Genomic DNA, 17,598 nt, shown 5'->3' with positions numbered 1-17,598 from the left:
AAGGATATACCTTGCAGTTATTTATGTTGGCAGGTAGATATCAGTGTTGTAGTTCTATTGGAACAGCTTGGCTCAAGGAGCAGCAAGTAATGGAGCTTCTTGCATATTGCAATACCATACTATTGCTCGAATGTTGTCAGAAACAACAGTAGTCTGTGTATGAGTCAACAATTTCAGCTAAGCCTTGACATAATGAAGAGTGAATTAAATTAATCGAAGACTGACATCTGTGGTGCTATGGACCTCCTGAAGAGGCTGCAATGAATCAACCACTTGGCACTTTTGGTTGAAGGTGGATGCAAAGTTTCAAACCTTGTCTTTTGAAATGAAATGCTGGGCTCCCCCTTGAGATTGACGTTAATTGTGGAGCTTCCATCTCCTCCAGTTGCTTGTTTAATTGTCCACCACCACTTATGACTGGCTATGACGTGACTACCAAATTTAGATCTGATCTGTTAGCCATAGAAAACAAAAGAAATGTAAATTAAGCAACAGATTCTAGGAATTCATAACTCATGGCAAGATATTGACATGAAATTGTTTCCAAAGTAATGGTTCAAGTTCATTAGCTTAAGAAGTCATGTGACACCATTCACCATGTCAGACAGAATGGATTAACTCCTCACTAACATTTGAGTTTGATCTTTCATTGTGGGGAAAGCGTTTCCCTCCATAGTTTCATCCAGAATTGGTTGAGTAGTGGAGAAAATAAGAAAAAATTCAGGTAAAGCTGTTTGCTATTACTTTACAGTACAAATTAATTTTTCCTCACTGTCAACCGGTGGCAATACTTTGGCTTTATTAATATGAGGTGGAATTAATACATTAGCAAGAAATGCTGTTGGATTGCATGATGTAGAATCCATTTTGGCGGAAGTAAGAAATAACAAGAGGAAAAAGACACCAATGGAACCAGTCTATACTGATAATTGCTGTTCACTAATAGTAGCAGTCTACTAATAGTGGCTGTTCTGTAAGACAGACAATAAATCAACAGAAAATGAGGGCATTTAAAAAAGGCAGTGCATTAATTATGGGTAACTTTAACCTTCATGCAACTTGGGAAAAGCAAATTGGCAGAGGCAGCCACAAGGAAGAATTCTTAGAATATATTGAGGACAATTTCTATAACAGTATGTTGCGGATCCAGCCTGAGCTCAGAATAGTTTGAATCTGGTAATGTGCAATGAGGCAGGTCTAATAAGTGCTTTCAGTATAAGATCCTCGCAGAAGTACTGATTGTAATGTGGTAGAATTTAACAATAAGTTTGAGAGTAAGAAACTTCAGTTGGAAACAGCTATGCTAAACTTAAATAAGGGTAATTACATGGGATAGAGGGCAGAGTTGGCTGGAGTGAAAATGAAGCTCGGCAGAAAAGAAGGTTGATAAACAATGGTAGACATTTTGCAAAAAGTTCATGTCTCACAGCAAAAATATATCTAAGTGAAGAAATAGGATTCTTAGAAGGCGACGAACTCACCATGGTTAACCAAGCAAATTAAAATTAAAAACATATAATGTGGCAAAGATTGGTTGTAAATCAGAGCATTGGAAAAGTTATTCAAGCCTACGAAAGATGATCAAAAAGGTAATAAAGATGGAGCAAGCACACTGTGAAAGAAACGCAAAAACAGATAAAAAGAGCTCGTTTAAGAATGTAAAAAACAAAAAGAGGCAACAGTGAATATTGGTCCCTCGGAGAATTAGGCTAGGGAAGTGATCAAGGGAAGCCGAGAAATGACAGAATATTTGAATAAATACTTTGCATCAGCTTTTATGGTAGATGATACTCATAGATTTCCAAATATTAAATAATTAAGGGGCTAAAGTGATGGTGGGGTTAGGTGGGGAATAAACACAGTAACTATCTCTAGAGAAAAAGATAAACTAATGAACCTAATGGCTGAAATATTCTTGGACCTCATGAGTTGCATCCTAGGATAGCATAGGAAGTTGCTGCAGTTGATCATTGATGTAATGGTAGTGATGGTAGTAGTAATCATCCAGGCCATATCAGCACCTTTACAGGGGCATATGAGAACATGGGTCCTGTTCTAAACAAACACAGATGTTCTCCACTAACCTGCCCTGGCATTGTGGAGTGAATCCCTGATCGTCAAAGTCTGCAGGGAGACTTTAGAGAACATTGACCACTTCCAATACCTTGTAATTATCCTATTGGTCAAAGCATCTACTAATGAAGGGATCGAGCACCGCCTCCAGTGTGCTAACGCAGCCTTTGGCTACCTGAGGAAAAGATTGTTCGAGGACAACAACATCAGATCTAACACCAAGATCAGGGTTTACAGAGTCCTGGTGGTTCCTGCCCTCCCATATGGCTCTCAAAATGGACTGTCTACAACAGACACCTCAACGCACTGAAGCAGTACCACCAACCCTGCCTGCACAAGATCCTGGAAATCTGCTGGGAAGAAAGTCGCCCCAAAACCAATCTTCTTGACCATGCCAACATCCCCAGCATCAAGGCACTGACCTCACTTGATCAACTACGAAGGACTGGGCATGCTATCCACATGGCTGACATAAGACTCCACAAGCAGGTGCCTTACTCCCAGATTCGAAATGACAAGTGAGCCCCAGGTAGATGCAGAAAGCACATCAGTGCATCAAGGCCTCACTGGCAAAGTGCAGTATTCCCACAGATGCCTGGGAATCACTAGCCCAAGACTTTCCAAAGTAGAGGAGCAGCATCTGGAAAAGTGTTGAGCACCTCAAGACCTGCTGTTGGGAAAAAGGCAAGCCAGGTAAAAACAGTGAAAGGAGAACGCTGCTACACCAATGCCCCAACCAGCCCTTTCCATGACCATGTTCCACCCCAAGTGTAACAGACCCTGTAGCAGTCGCATCCATCCGTACAGCCAACCATGGACTCATCCTGAGAGTGAAAGAGTGTCATCCTTGTCCGTGAGGGACTGTCAGTGACAAAGATGGTGATGATGATTGTAGGTAATCATCCAAGAATCTTTAGATTCAGGAAAAGTCTCAGGGTATTGGAAAACTGCCAATGTAACACACTTAATCAAGAGGGACCGAGACAAAAGAAAACAGGCAACTATGGGCCAGTTAGCCATCTGTCATTGCAGAAAAGTTTTCAGATACACATAATGTAATCAAACTGAGTCACCGTGGCTTCATGAAGGGAAAATCACCTTTGAGGAAGTATCAAACAGGATAGATAAAGGAGAACCAGTAGATCAAATATATGAGCATGAATAGATAATTGGCTAACTAACAGAAGACAGAGTGTTGAGATGAATGGGACATTTTCAGGACAGCCACTTGCAGGGATTGGAATGCCACAGTGATCAGGGCAGGGAACCGAATTATTTACAATTTATCTCAATGGCATGGATAATGGATGAGAATTTATAGCAGCCAAGTTTATGGATGTCACAAAAGTAGTTGGAAAGTCAAGCAGTGAAGACGGCACAGGGAATCCACAGATGGATATGGATAGGTTCAGTGAGTGGGCAAAAATTTGACAGATGAAACATAATGTAGAAAATGTGAGGTTATGCACTTTGGCGGAAAGAATAGAAAGAGTTGAGTATAATTTAAATGGAGAAAGACTTAAAAAAACGCTGCAGCATAGAGGGATTTGCAGTTCCTCATGCATGAATCATAAAAAAACTAGCATTCAAGTTCAGCAGGTAATAGAGAAAGCAATTGGAATGTTGGCCTTTATTTCAAAGGGAGTGGTGTATGAAAAGAGGGAGGTCTTGACAAATGTATACAAGGCATTTGTCAGGCCACAGCTGGAATTCTGATGAAATGTTTGGCCTCCTTATCCAAGGAAAGATATACTGACTTTGGATGCAGCCCAGAGAAGCTTCAGTAGTTTGGACCTAGGCATGGATAGATTTTATTATGAGCAATGGTTACGTGGATTGGGTTTGTACTTATTGGAGTTTATAAGAATGAGAGGGAACTTCATTGAAACATGTGAGATTCTTAGTATGCTTGACAGGATAAATATCGAGTTGTTTCCCCTTGAGGGAGGCTAGAACTGGAAGTATAATCTCAGATTGTCCATTTAAAACAGATGAAGAGGAGCCTTTTCTCTCGGAGGATGATAAACCTGTGAAACTCTTTGCCACAGAAGGTTGTCAATGCTGGATCATTTAATATATTCAAGGATGAGATAGATGGATTTCTAAGAGGATCAAGGGCCATGTGGATAACGTAGGAAAGCTGGGGATTATTAGACAGTCATGATATATTTGAATGGCAGACAGTTCTTGATGGGCCAAATGCTGCTCCTTAGCTTATCATCTTATTGTCTTTATATTTACAAAAATGAATACTCAAGTATTTGCATTTCGGCATGAATGTTGAGATATATGCTTTGAAAGCATGTGATTTGTTGAAAAAGCACAAGCATATTTTAGGCTTGTTATCAAATTTGTATATATAATGGCATTGGGAATAATGCGTGTATATTGATTAAGGCATCCCACACCATCTAAAGTCTTCACAGTTCATTTGGTTTGGGAGTTGAAGGGGCAAATGACTCTTGCTATTTAGGGCTACTAATCTTGTCTGATGTTGGGTGCATATTTCCTTCATGTCCCAGTCTGCTTTCTCTTTCTAAGCTAATTTTACCACAATCCAGGGGGAAGTGTTGTGTCGAATGCATCTTCAGGACTGTACCCTGTATCTATTGATACTTTCCAGTACCAGCCAGAAGCCAAATACAATTCATTCAGATCACATTGCACCTTTTAATGCTTCAGCCTCACATTTGTTACTTGTGAGGGAATCTCCAGCTTCCACCAATTCTGGCTTTGTACTTATCTATATTTATCACCTCAATATTAATGTCAATCCCTAAGCTCTGACCTTCTCTGCAAAAACCTGTCAATAGTCGGTTCTGCTATAACACATGTTCCGGCATATCAAATTGACTATAAAGCGATTGATGAATAGGGGAACGCTCTCTGTTAGACGGGAATTCATGTTGGCTATTCCATTGATGCGCGGAAGAATACACATCAACATCACTTCATCGTTTTGCGGGCTTTGTCCGGAATACGTACAATGTTGGTGCTGAAACAGTCTCAGCACCGACATCATGTGATCACTTTGCAGACTTTGTTGTGAAGTGCTTTCTGTGAGAGGTACAATACTCCACGATTTTCATTATTTTTGCAAATTCTGCCATGTTTCCTGCAGAAATGTAAGGACAAAGTGACAAGAATGTCTTTCATGCTAGCAGTGGCTGGTTTGCTGGCTTTAAGAACTGCTATGTTTTTCATACTGTAAAATTGTATGGTTAAGCTGCCAGTGCAGCCAAGAAACAAGCAATGGCATTTCCTCCCATAACAAAAAAAAATTGATGAAGAAGGCTGGAAAGATCAAATTTTCAGAGAGAGTGTGAACTGCAGATGCTGGAGAATCCAAGATAACAAAGTTTGAAGCTGGATGAACACAGCAGGCCAAGCAGCATCTCAGGAGCACAAAAGCTGATGTTTCGGGCCTAGCCCCTTCATCAGAGAGGGGGATGGGGAGAGGGTTTTGTAATAAGTAGAGAGAGAGGGGGAGGCGGACCGAAGATGGAAAGTGGAGAAGATAGGTGGAGAAGAGAGTGGAGGTGGGGAGGGGATGGGTCAGTCAGGGGAGGATGGACAGGTCAAGGAGGCGGGATGAAGTTGGTAGGTGGGAAATGGAGGTGCGGCATGAGGTGGGAGGAGGGGATGGGTAAGAGGAGGAACAGGTTAGGGAGGCGGGTCGAGCTGGGCTGGTTTTGTGATGCAGTGGGGGGAGGGGACGGGCTGGGCTGGTTGTGTAATGCAGTGGGGGAGGGGGAGATTTTGAAGCTTGTGAAGTCCACATTGATACCATTGGGCTGCAGGGTTCCCAAGCGGAATATGAGTTGCTGTTCCTGCAATCTTCGGCTGGCATCACTGTGGCACTGCAGGAGGCCCATGCTGAACATGTCGTCCATCAGCGGGAGCAGATGCGGCAGAGGCGAAGGAAGGGAGGTGGGTAGGAGGAGGTGTATTCTCCTGCAAAAATTCCATCCTGTATTCCCAATTCATTCGCCTCCGCCTCATCTGCTCCCAGAATGAGGCATTCCACTCCCGTACATCCCAGATGGCCGCGTTCTTCAAGGACCGCAACTTCCTCCCCGCAGTGGTGGAGAACGCCCTTGATCGTGTCTCCCACATTTCCCGCAACACATCCCTCACACCCCGCCCCTGCCATAACCACCCCAAGAGAATCCCCCTCGTCCTCACATACCACCGCACCAACCTCCGGATACAACGCATCATCCTCCGACACTTCCGCCATCTACAATCCGACCCCACCACCCAAGACATTTTTCCATCCCCACCCTTGTCTGCCTTCCGGAGAGACCACTCTCTCCGCGACTCCCTTGTCCACTCCATACTCCCCTCCAACCCCACCACACCCGGCACCTTCCCCTGCAACCACAGGAAGTGCTACACTTGCCCCCACAACTCCTCCCTCACCCCCATCCCAGGCCCCAAGATAACTTTCCATATTAAGCAGATGTTCACCTGCACATCTGCCAATGTGGTATACTGTATCCATTGTACCTGGTGTGGCTTCCTCTACATTGGGGAAACCAAGCGGAGGCTTGGGGACCGCTTTGCAGAACACCTCTGTTCGGTTCACAATAAACAACTGCACCTTCCCAGTCGCGAACCATTTTAACTCCCCCTCCAATTCCTCAAATGACATGTCCATCATGGGCCTCCTGCAGTGCCACAGTGATGCCACCCGAAGGTTGCAGAAACAGCAACTCATATTCCACTTGGGAATCCTGCAGCCCAATGGTATCAATGTGGACTTCACAAGCTTCAAAATCTCCCCCTCCCCCACTGCATCCCAAAACCAGCCCAGCTCGTCCCCTCCCCCCACTGCATCACCAAACCAGCCCAGCTTGTCCCCACCTCCCTAACCTGTTCTTCCTCTCACCTATCCCCTCCTCCCACCTCAAGCCGCACCTCCATTTCCTACCTACCAACCTCATCCCGCCTCCTTGACCTGTCCGTCCTCCGCTGATTGACCTATCCCCTCCCCACCTCCCCATCTATACTCTCCTCTCCACCTATCTTCGCTTCTATCCATCTTCGGTCCGCCTCCCCCTCTCTCCCCATTTATTACAGAACCCTCTCCCCATCCCCCTCTCTGATGAAGGGTCTAGGCCCGAGACATCAGCTTTTGTGCTCCTGAGATGCTGCTTGGCCTATTGTGTTCATCCAGCTTCACACTTTGTTATCTGAGATCAAATTTTCAGTTTGGATGAGATAGTATTATACTGGAAGCGAATGCCAACAAGAACCTACATTTCTGTAAATGAAGCGCACGTACCAGGCTTTAAGATGGCAAAGGGTCATTTGATTGTGCTGCTAGGTGTCAGTGCCAGTGGTGACTCAAAGCTTAAGCCGGTGGTGGTGTACCAACCTATAAGTCTTGAAAGGTTATCTTAAGTCTACTCTAGGCATCTACTTTAGGTGAAGCAAAAGATGTAGGATGAGGGGGAAATTTTTTTCTGATATTATTGTTGATGTTTTGGAAGATGTTTTTAGAAAGTATTGCAGGAAAAACAAAGTGGATTTCAAGATTCTCCTCAACCTGGATAATGCATCATTGATAAGCTTTCTGAAAACATTGAAGTGATATTTCTATTCTCAGTTAAAACCTCGGTCCTTCAAACCATGGACCAGTGTGCAATAGCAGCTTTTAAAGTTTATTATTTGAGGCAACTTTTTAAAAAGCTGTTTGTAGCCACTTAGTGGGTTCGGGACAGGGTTCTTCAATTTTGGAAGAGCTTTAACATTAAGAATGCAATTGACATTATCGTTGTGGCCTGGGGTGATGTCACTAAGGACTGCTTGCATGCAATTTGGCAGAACTTTCTCCCAGACTTTTTTCAAGATTTTAAAGGCTTTGATCCATCAGAGGAGCTCCTAAGAATTAAAGGATATTGTGTTCATCTTGCAAAGCAAGATGGATTTGAAGAAATGGAGAGTGAGGATGTTGAAGAGCCCCTTGAGTCCCACTGTGAAGACCTATCTACAGCGGATCTACAACAACTTGTTGCTGAGGGGGAAGTGGAAGCTGGGGATAAGAAGATGAAGTCCAGGATGCAGTACAACATGAGTTTTCCACTTCCGTTTTGTCTTCTATACTAAGGGAAATTGAGAAGAAGTTGTAGCTCTTAGAGGACAATGATTAAAATGCTGAACGCAGCAGCAGTTCATGGAATAAGATCTTATTTGGTGCCCTATGAACAGCTTCTTCACTTAAGAAGAAAAGGGCAAAACAGCAAAAAACAGATGTCTTTTTTAAACCGGTCCCCAAAAAACAGCCTGAAGACAATGAATCACAGCCACCACTTCTGGATTAACTATTTATCGCCCTAACCCTGCAACCACAAATGCACCTTAAGGTGATGATGATGATGATGATGACCAACTCTCAGCCCCTACATGAGCAACAGAACAACCTCAAAACCTCAACCCCCATCAAGTCATCTTGACATTTTTTAAAGTAAGGTGTTAAATTTACTTTTATTTCATTAGATATGAATTAAAAATCATTCAAACTGTGCTATCATTTGTGTTAGGATTTTGAGTGATTTTTGAGCAATTTTGAGTAATATTTTTTGGTGGTCTGCCTCAACTCTGCTTTTCCGGTAGGCCCCTTTATTTCTATAGCACAATTTTCTGTTTAAGGCACTGCTTAAAATTAACTTGCTTGATCAACTGGCCTAATATATCCCTTAAAAGTCTCAGTATGCAAGTTTTGTTTTATATTTACTTTCCTGGGGTAGCTTGGAAAATGGTACAACATTATGGACACTTTTAACAGCAGACAGCTGTTGGGAAGTACAGCTTTTAGTAACTAATAGCGAAAGTTGTATTGACTGCATTGTTTTGTGGGTCAGTAAACATCACATGCAATCTGCCAGGATTATGAGAACAGTCATTGACTTGATGGGCTCCTGTACTGCCTTCAAGTGCAGTTAAACATGAAGCATGACTAGCATACATACACGAGGGTTTGCAGCCCATTCAGTAGTTATTGACAAGCACTACTTGCTTGGTCTACCTTGCTCATTACTCTTCCAAGTTTGGACAATGCTGCTCACTTGTTTGGTATCATGTCCACAAACATTCAATCCCTCTGCCATTGTTATGTGGAAGCACTAGTGTATTCCATCTACAAGATGCATGGCCAAAATTACTCCCAACTCCCATCTCCAATTAACAAAGTGTGGAGCTGGATGAAGACAGCAGGCCAAGCAGCATCTTAGGAACACAAAGGCTGACGTTTCGGGCCTAGACCCTTCATCAGAAAAGGGGGATGGGGAGAGGATTCTGAAATATATAAGGAGAAAGGGGGAGGCGGACCAAGGATGCATAGAGGAGAAGATAGGTGGAGAGGAGAGTATAGGTGGAGAGGTAGGGAGGGGATAGGTCAGTCTGGGGAGGATGGACAGATCAAGGGGGCGGGATGAGGTTAGTAGGTAGGAAATAGAGGTGCGGCTTGAGGTGAGAGGAGGGGATAGGTGAGAGGAAGAACAGGTCAGGGAGGCCGGAACGAGCTGGGCTGGTTTTGGGATGCAGTGGGGGGAGGGGAGATTTTGAAGCTTGTGAAATCCACATTGATACCATTGGGCTGCAGGGTTCCCAAGCGGAATATGAGTTGCTCATATTCACATTGTGAATTCATATCATATTCATACTCATATTGTGCTCATGCTGCACAAACATCAGCTTTTGTGCTCCTAAGATGCTGCTTGGCCTACTGTGTTCGCCCAGCTCCACACTTTGTTATCTCGGATTCTCCAGCATCTGCAGTTCCCATTATCTCCCATCTCCAATTAGTCTTGCTATTGTGTACCTATTAGAATTACCTTTACCTTCACATGTTATGATGGTTTCAGCCATTCAGTGACTCAGAACTGAAAGAAAAAGTGGCAGCAGTATTAAACAAGCTTCCCTGCTCAGAAACCTAGCTCTCCAAATTGCCTTGCTGACTGCATTTTCACTGCTCTTTTGCCTCTGTTTTACCGCTGCAAAATCTCAGTATTTTAACATGTTCCTCAATGGTCTGCTTTTAGGTAAAGGGCTGATTAGTCACTTGGACTGGTTTCTAGTGATTATTGAAAACTTACAATCGATCCCCTTGTCAAGGATAAAATACTTAGAATTCTTCTCAAATGTTTTACAAAGAATTACCGATTTACGTAACATTTTAAAGTGATTGAATTTTTCCCTTACACAAGCTTGTGTTTTCAGGTAAACCTGTTGGACCATAACCTGGTATCTTGTGATTTCTGACTTTGTCCACCCCAGTCTAACACTGGCACCTCCACATCATCATCTCTGTGTTACGGTCTAGCTCATAATTTAACTCACAGACAGCTAAGACTTAGTGAGGAACACTCATCTTGACAGCAACACCCACTTACCATGAAAGCATGGAAAAGAAAAAGTGCTAGAAGAAGTATTTTATAGCTCCCCAACAAGCATCATACTGTTGGATGGAAAATTCAACAAGAAATGATTGGGGCTTGTGATAAATATTAATTCAAAATTTCTTTTGCCTTCATATAGTCTGGTTAAATTGGCAAACATAATCTGGAAGTTGACTTGTTGATTGCTTTTGTGCCAGTTTTCTACAATAATATATTACAGAACTTGGATTAAAGTATTTAGCTCTGGTATAATGCAATGTGAGAGAGTCAATGATTTTTCTTACAGTTAATTATTTAGTGTGAAATAGTGATCATAATATAATTATATGATAATCCGTAGTATGTTGAAAATGGCATAATCTAATCATACATAAATGTTTTAAATTTAAGCAAAACAAATTACATAGATATAAAGGCATAGTATAAAAAAGCAGCGATTTTTAAAAAATTTAAAGTGTTCAACAAATTGGATCTTGTTAGAAAATAATGATTTTGCAAGAAAGATCCCTTTTTGGCATACTTGGGAAGTTAAAGTCAGTGTTGGATTAAAAGAAAAAGCTATTAGTGTTGTAAAGAATGGTAGTAAGTCTGAGGATTCAATTGTTTCAGAAACTAGTGGAAGACCACCAAAAATTGATACACAGGGAAAAATAGAATAGGAGAATAAACTAGCTGATAATATTTTAAAAATTATCAGTGTATTTACAATGACATGAAAAAAAAGAACAACTGAAACAAACATAGGTCCCTTAGAGGCAGGGACATAAAAAATATCATGGAGAAGAAGAAAATAGCAAAGACTTTGAACAAATATTTCGTGCCTGTCTTCACAGTGGAAAGCAAAAGTAAAGGATAACCCAGAGTTAATAAAAACTAGAAAATTAATGTAATTAATATCAGAAGACAAAAAGTTCCAGAGAAACATATGGGACTGAAATCTGACAAATCCTCAGGACCTTATGGTTTACATCCTGCTTTCCCCAAAGAAGTACCAGCTGAGATAACAGATGTGCCTGATTATTTTCCAGCATGTCTTAGATTCTAGAACAATCCCAGCAGCTCGGAGATTAGCAATGCGATACTGCTATTCTAAAAGGAAGACAGAGAGAAAATAAGCAATGCCAGGTCAATAAGCCTGACATAAGTCTTTAGAAAAGGGCTGGAATCTGTCATTAAGTCTTAACAATGCACTTAGAAGATCATAACATGATCAAACAAAGTCAATGTAAATTCACAGAAATGAGATTATAGTTGAAAAATTGATTGGATTTTTCAAATGGGAATGTAATTAATATGATAAAGTGCAACCAGTAGACATAGTATGCTTGGATTTCCTTGACATTTAGTATTTTTGCTAGATAAGGGATCATGGATTTGGAGTAACATATTAGCATGATTAGTTAACAACAGGAAGCAAAGAATGGGGATTAGTAGGGCAATTTTAATTTGGTAAGCTGTTAGTGGAGGGTTGAAGTAATGCACTGAACCAAGTTATTGACAACCTATGGTCTACAAATAGACAGAGAGACAGAATAATGCATCTAAAATTGCTGATGGTACAAAATTAGGTGGGAGGCAAGCACCAAGAAGACAAAGAGCTAGGTTAAATGAATGGGCCACAAGATGTCAGAAAGAGTATGACATGGAAACATGTGGTTATTTGCTCACAAGAATAGAAAAGTTGAAGAATATTTAATAAGGCAAGTAACCTGTAAATACTGAAATTCAGAAGGATACATGAATGTAGAAAATTAACAAGCAGCTACAACAAGAAATTAAAAAAGCAAATAGCATGGAGGCCTATATTGCAATAGGACTGGTGTAGAAGAATAAAGAAGAATTGGTACAATTGTACAGGGCTTTGATGAGGCCATATTTTGAATACTATAGGCAGAATCTTCCCAGTCTCTGAATGATGTTGGCTATAGCAAGAAAGTTGGGAAAATCATGTGAGATGGCCAGTGAGGTGCTTCTCGACATTGTTCAACAGCAAGACAAGATTCACGCTACTGAGTGGCAAGAGGCCTTTTTCCTTGTATTGACCCACATTAACATCATATTATTAGTTAATCTCACTCATTAATATACATTTACCCATTCTTTCACATCTCCAGTATACATTCAACATGGTTCTGTACTTCAGTACTTCACTTTCAAGCACATCGGCATCTTTCATTGTAATGCTGCTCCAAGACACTTTTCATACATGAACAGGCACCTGTTTCATGGATCCAGACAGGGTGCATCTCAAGACTGCACAATTGCTTTCTCTAGGACTCACTAACTTTGTGTCTGCTTACGTGTATACAACATCTTTGGGACTTTGCCTCTCAACTGCATCTTAAATGCTCACAAAACGTTAGTCTTGCTACTTAATTGTGGTTGTTATTGTTGTTAGCAGTGACCTGTCAAGGGTAATTTTTGTATGGCACTGTGGTATGTCAATATCACACTTATAGGATACACCAGCAGCTTGTGTTAAACACACTGCATTTGCAACAACCAAATTGTCATGTCTCAAAGTCTAAAAGGAGTATATCCAGTGAAGTGGGAGTGTCGTCATTGAGGGGGTCCTGGCACAGTAAATGACTCTTTGGAAAAAGAATCATATCAGATTAGAAACATTAATTCTGATTCTCTCTCTTCACAGTTGCTGCCAGATTTGTTGAGTTTCTGTAGCACTTCCAGATTTTATTTCAGTCAGAGGGCTGGTCAGTCAACAGTCAGGATTGTCTGTCAAAGTCACTCATTAGTGGGATCACAATCAGTAGGGTCAATGGAAAGCCAAGGGGGGTTACCAGGGGACATTGTTGTGATGTGGGAAATGGGGAGGCCTCAGTGTTGGAGAATTGGAGGCACCAACCTAGGATGCAGAGGAGACAAGGATGGTGAAGGGGGGAGATTTAACCTGTCAGAAGGTGGAGAGAGTAGTGCATGAGAGGACATGGAAGACTGTGGGAGAGGGGTTATCAGCAGTCACCACCACTGTGCTATGAAGTATCATGGTGAGCATGACAAATCTGTAGGGCAAGGGCTCCAGAGATAAGAGTCGGGGCAGCAGATGAAATTTGAGGTGTTGTGTGGGAATATTTAGATGGACTGTTCACAGATTTCCAGGAAGAAAGGGACATGGCACATCATACCAAGTATGACCTGTGTTCCTTCCATTTTCAATTAACATCTAAAGGTGAGCTATGAATGTAAAATGGCTGCGACCACACCTGGAGTAGGCAAAATCAGTGTTCTTTTCTATTCCAACAATGTGGGCTCTACTTGTGAAAAATGTGAGACCCTTCAAAAGGCAACTGCATCAATCAGAGACGTGCACAATAGCAATTGAAGCCATCAGCAAATAGATATTATGCATCTTAAAAGTATGCCATGTCTAACACTATGGGGCTCAAATGTTGTTCACAAGCAATCCTGACCATATTGCAGATTGAAGATAGCCACCTCTGTGAAGTAGAAGTCGTCAAAAGTGGCACTTGGTAGCCACAAAACAGAGATCCTACAAGATCTCTAAGATGCGCCTTAGAGGCATGGAATTGATTCCCTGTCACCTTGAACTATAAGTATTAATCAACATTTTCTGATATATGATGGTCCCAACAATAAGAAGATACTGGACTATGGTGGACATTAGGGAAAGAGTAGCACTGACTTAGGATTGTAAAATGGGATGTTCCTAAGGACATGCAAATCATGTGGCTTGACACTTAAACAATGGTGGATGTAAGAATGTGCACTTGTGTATGCAACGAAATGTGAGCTTTGCAAACTAATTGCTCTGAGAGGCATTAGTTTGTGGTTACTGTCCTACTACAGGAACATAGAAGGGCAACTCTGGACTGCTAATACTTGACTAGCTGACTTCACAGACGGCACCTATGCCAGCACCAGGGATTCCAAGAATTCGCAGCAATGGTGAGAACTTCTGCCTCTTGTGAGTTGGAGATTAGGATGAGTGTGGCATGTTGCATTTAGTGTGTTTGGGATTAAAGCGCAAGGAAACTCATTAGGGCTTGCAGAGAAAACCCCTTCATGAAAAGCAGTAAAAATGGCACTTACCTGATTTCTGTTAAGGTTCAACTCTCTGTGTCGGTTCAGTTTCCATATTTAAGGAATAATATATTTTCAATAGAGGCACCCCTGTGAAGATTCACTAGATTGATCCATAGAATGGGAGAGTTGTCTAATGATGGGTACTTGAGTGCATCTGGTCTTTGTTTGCTGGATTTCAGGATAATGATCTTGTTGAAATATATACAATCCTGAAAGGGTTCAAGGGTAAATGCAATGAGTTTATTTCTCCCATCTGTGGAACCTAGAAAGTGACCACACTATCTGAGAAAAAAGGGGATGATAATTTACAATTGAGATAAGGAGAAATTTATAGATGGAAGGAATGTGAATCTTTAGAATTTTCAATCCTAGAGAGTTGTGAATGCTATATCATGGAATATCTTTAAGTCTGAGATAGACAGTTTGGATTTCTCAGGGAATCAAGGGACATGGGGAGTGGATGGGAAAACAGAGATGAGGCAGAGAATCAGCCACAATCATACTTCTGCTCTTATTTATTATTTTATGGTCAGATGTTGTTATTCAGCATTTTGCATCATACCCGTTAATAAGTTTTTGAAGGCTGCTTGCTGACACCACAGGCATGTGCCATGCACTGCTTGCAATCAATTAAATACACCTTAAAAGTTTCACGTTTAAATAGGATATGACTGTGAACATGGGAAAGACTGGAGCAGGAGGACAAGGATGGGGATAGATGGCATGTGAAGGGGAGTTGGAAAGGAGGGACACTTCACATTCCTCCCTCCCTACCCTCCAGGTGTCAATTGCGGGGCCTCAATCTCCTCTCACCCCACCAATCGAACCCTGTTCTCATATGCACATCTATGCAGCGCTTGCAAAACACTGTGTTTGCTTATGTTATCATCAATATTTTACGTGATGTGACAGGGTTTGGAATTATATGTGTTTCCAGATGTGCACACATATACAGGTACCACCAGTTGTGGGTGTCAGTAGATGCTGCCATTATTGTACACATCTCGAAATAAGACTTCAAGAGGTAAAATTCTGGAATAAAATACAAAATACTGCAAGTTCATAATAGTCCACCTGTATCAGAGAGTGATGAAGTGAAGGTGTGAAAATCTTTTAGAACATAAGAACTAGGAGCAGGAGTAGGCCGTTCAGCCCTTCAAGCCCGCTCTTTTCGAGGATTCAGATCCACTTACTCACGTTCTCACCGTACCCCTTAATTCCTTTATTGTTCAAAAAAAATTCTACCTTAGCTTTAAAAACATTTACTGAAGTAGTGTCAACTACTTGCCGGGCAAGGAATTCCATAGATTAACAACCCTCTGAGTGAAGAAGTTCCTTCTCAATTCAGTCCAAAATCTGCTCCCTCTAATCTTGAGGCTATGCCCTGTTGTCCTAGCTTCACCTGCCAGTGGCAACGTCCTCTCTACTTCTATCTTATCTATTCCCTTCATAATTTTATATGTTTCTATAAGATCCCTCCTCAATCTTCTGAATTCCAATAAATATAATCCCAATTTACTCAGTCTCTCCTCATAAGCCAACCCCCTCAAATACAGAATCAACCTAGTGAACCTCCTCTGCACCCCCTCCAGTGCCAGTACACCCTTTCTCAAGTAAGGAGACCAAAACTGCACACAGTACTCCAGGTGTGGCCTCACCAACACCTTGTACAGCTGCAATGTAACCTCTCTCTTTTAAACTCAATCCCTTTAGCAATGAAGGACAAAATTCCATTTGCCTCCCTAATTACTTGTTGCACCTGCAGACCAACCTTCTGTGATTCCTGCACAAGGACACTCAGGTCCCTCTGCAAAGCAGCATGCTGCAACTTTTTACCATTCAAGTAATAATCCTTTTTACTATTACTTCTACCAAAATGTATGACTTCACATTTATTTACATTGCATTCTATCTGCTAGACCTTTGCCCACTCACTCAATGTGTCTATGTTCCTCTGCAAAGTTTCACAGTCCTCTGCATACTTTGCTCTGCCACTCATTTTAGTATCATCTGCAAAATCTGACACCCTACACATGGTCCCCAACTCCAAATCATCTATATAAATTGTGTCAACACCGATCCCTGACGCACACCAATCAACAATTGTCCCAACATCGATCCCTGACGCACACCAATAGTCACCGATTGCCAGCCAGAATAGCACTCATTTATCCCCACTCTTTGCTTCCTGTTAGTCAACCAATCCTCTATCCATGCTAATACTTTACCCCAACGCCATCCTTATCTAATGCAGCAGCCTCTTGTACGGCACCTTATCGAAGGCCTTTTGAAAATCTAGGTACACCACATCTACTGGGTCCCCATTGTCCACCTGGCTCTTAATGTCTTCATAGAATTCCAAAAGATTTGTCAAGTATGACCTGCCCTTCGTGAACCCATGCTATATCTGCCCAATGGAACAACTTCTATTGAGATGCCTTCCTATTTCTTCCTTGATAATAGACTCAAGCATCTTCCCCACTACAGAGGTTAAACTAACCAGTCTACACTTCCCCATCTTTTGTCTACCTCTCTTTATAAATGGCGGCATCACATTTGCTGTTTTCCAATCTGCTGGGACTGCCCCAGAGTCCAACGAATTTTTGAAAATTACTGTCAGTGCACCTGCTATTTCTCCCACCATCTCTTTTAGGACCCTGGGATGCATACCATCAGGGCCAGGAGACTTATCAATCCTTAGCTCCATTAGCTTGCCCAACACTACCTCTTCGTAATAATAGATAATAAAGTGTCAAGCTGGATGAACACAGCAGGCCAAGCTGCATCTCAGGAGCACAAAAGCTGACGTTTCAGGCCTAGACCCTTCATCAGAGAGGGGGATGGGGAGAGGGTTCTGGAATAAATAGGGAAAGCGGGGGAGGTGGACCGAAGATGGAGAGAAAAGAAGCTAGGTGGAGAGGAGAGTATAGGTGGGGAGGTAGGGAAGGGATAGGTCAGTCCAGGGAAGACGGACAGGTCAAGGAGGCGGGATGAGGTAGTAGGTAGGAAATGGAGGTGTGGCTTGAGGTGGGAGGAAGGGATGGGTGAGAGGAAGAACAGG

General features: G+C 42.0%; 1 protein-coding gene across 1 annotated transcript in view; it reads left to right on the top strand.

Moving 5' to 3' along the window:
* The window catches only part of slc6a3 (solute carrier family 6 member 3), a 160,824-nt gene that overhangs the window by 8,169 nt on the left and 135,057 nt on the right, over nt 1-17,598 (top strand). The window lies entirely within an intron of this gene.

Source organism: Stegostoma tigrinum, chromosome 2, assembly GCF_030684315.1.
Source record: "Stegostoma tigrinum isolate sSteTig4 chromosome 2, sSteTig4.hap1, whole genome shotgun sequence".
Classification (NCBI taxonomy): domain Eukaryota; kingdom Metazoa; phylum Chordata; class Chondrichthyes; order Orectolobiformes; family Stegostomatidae; genus Stegostoma; species Stegostoma tigrinum.
The sequence above is the reverse complement of the archived record's forward strand: the minus strand, read 5'-3'. Positions and strand labels throughout refer to the sequence as shown.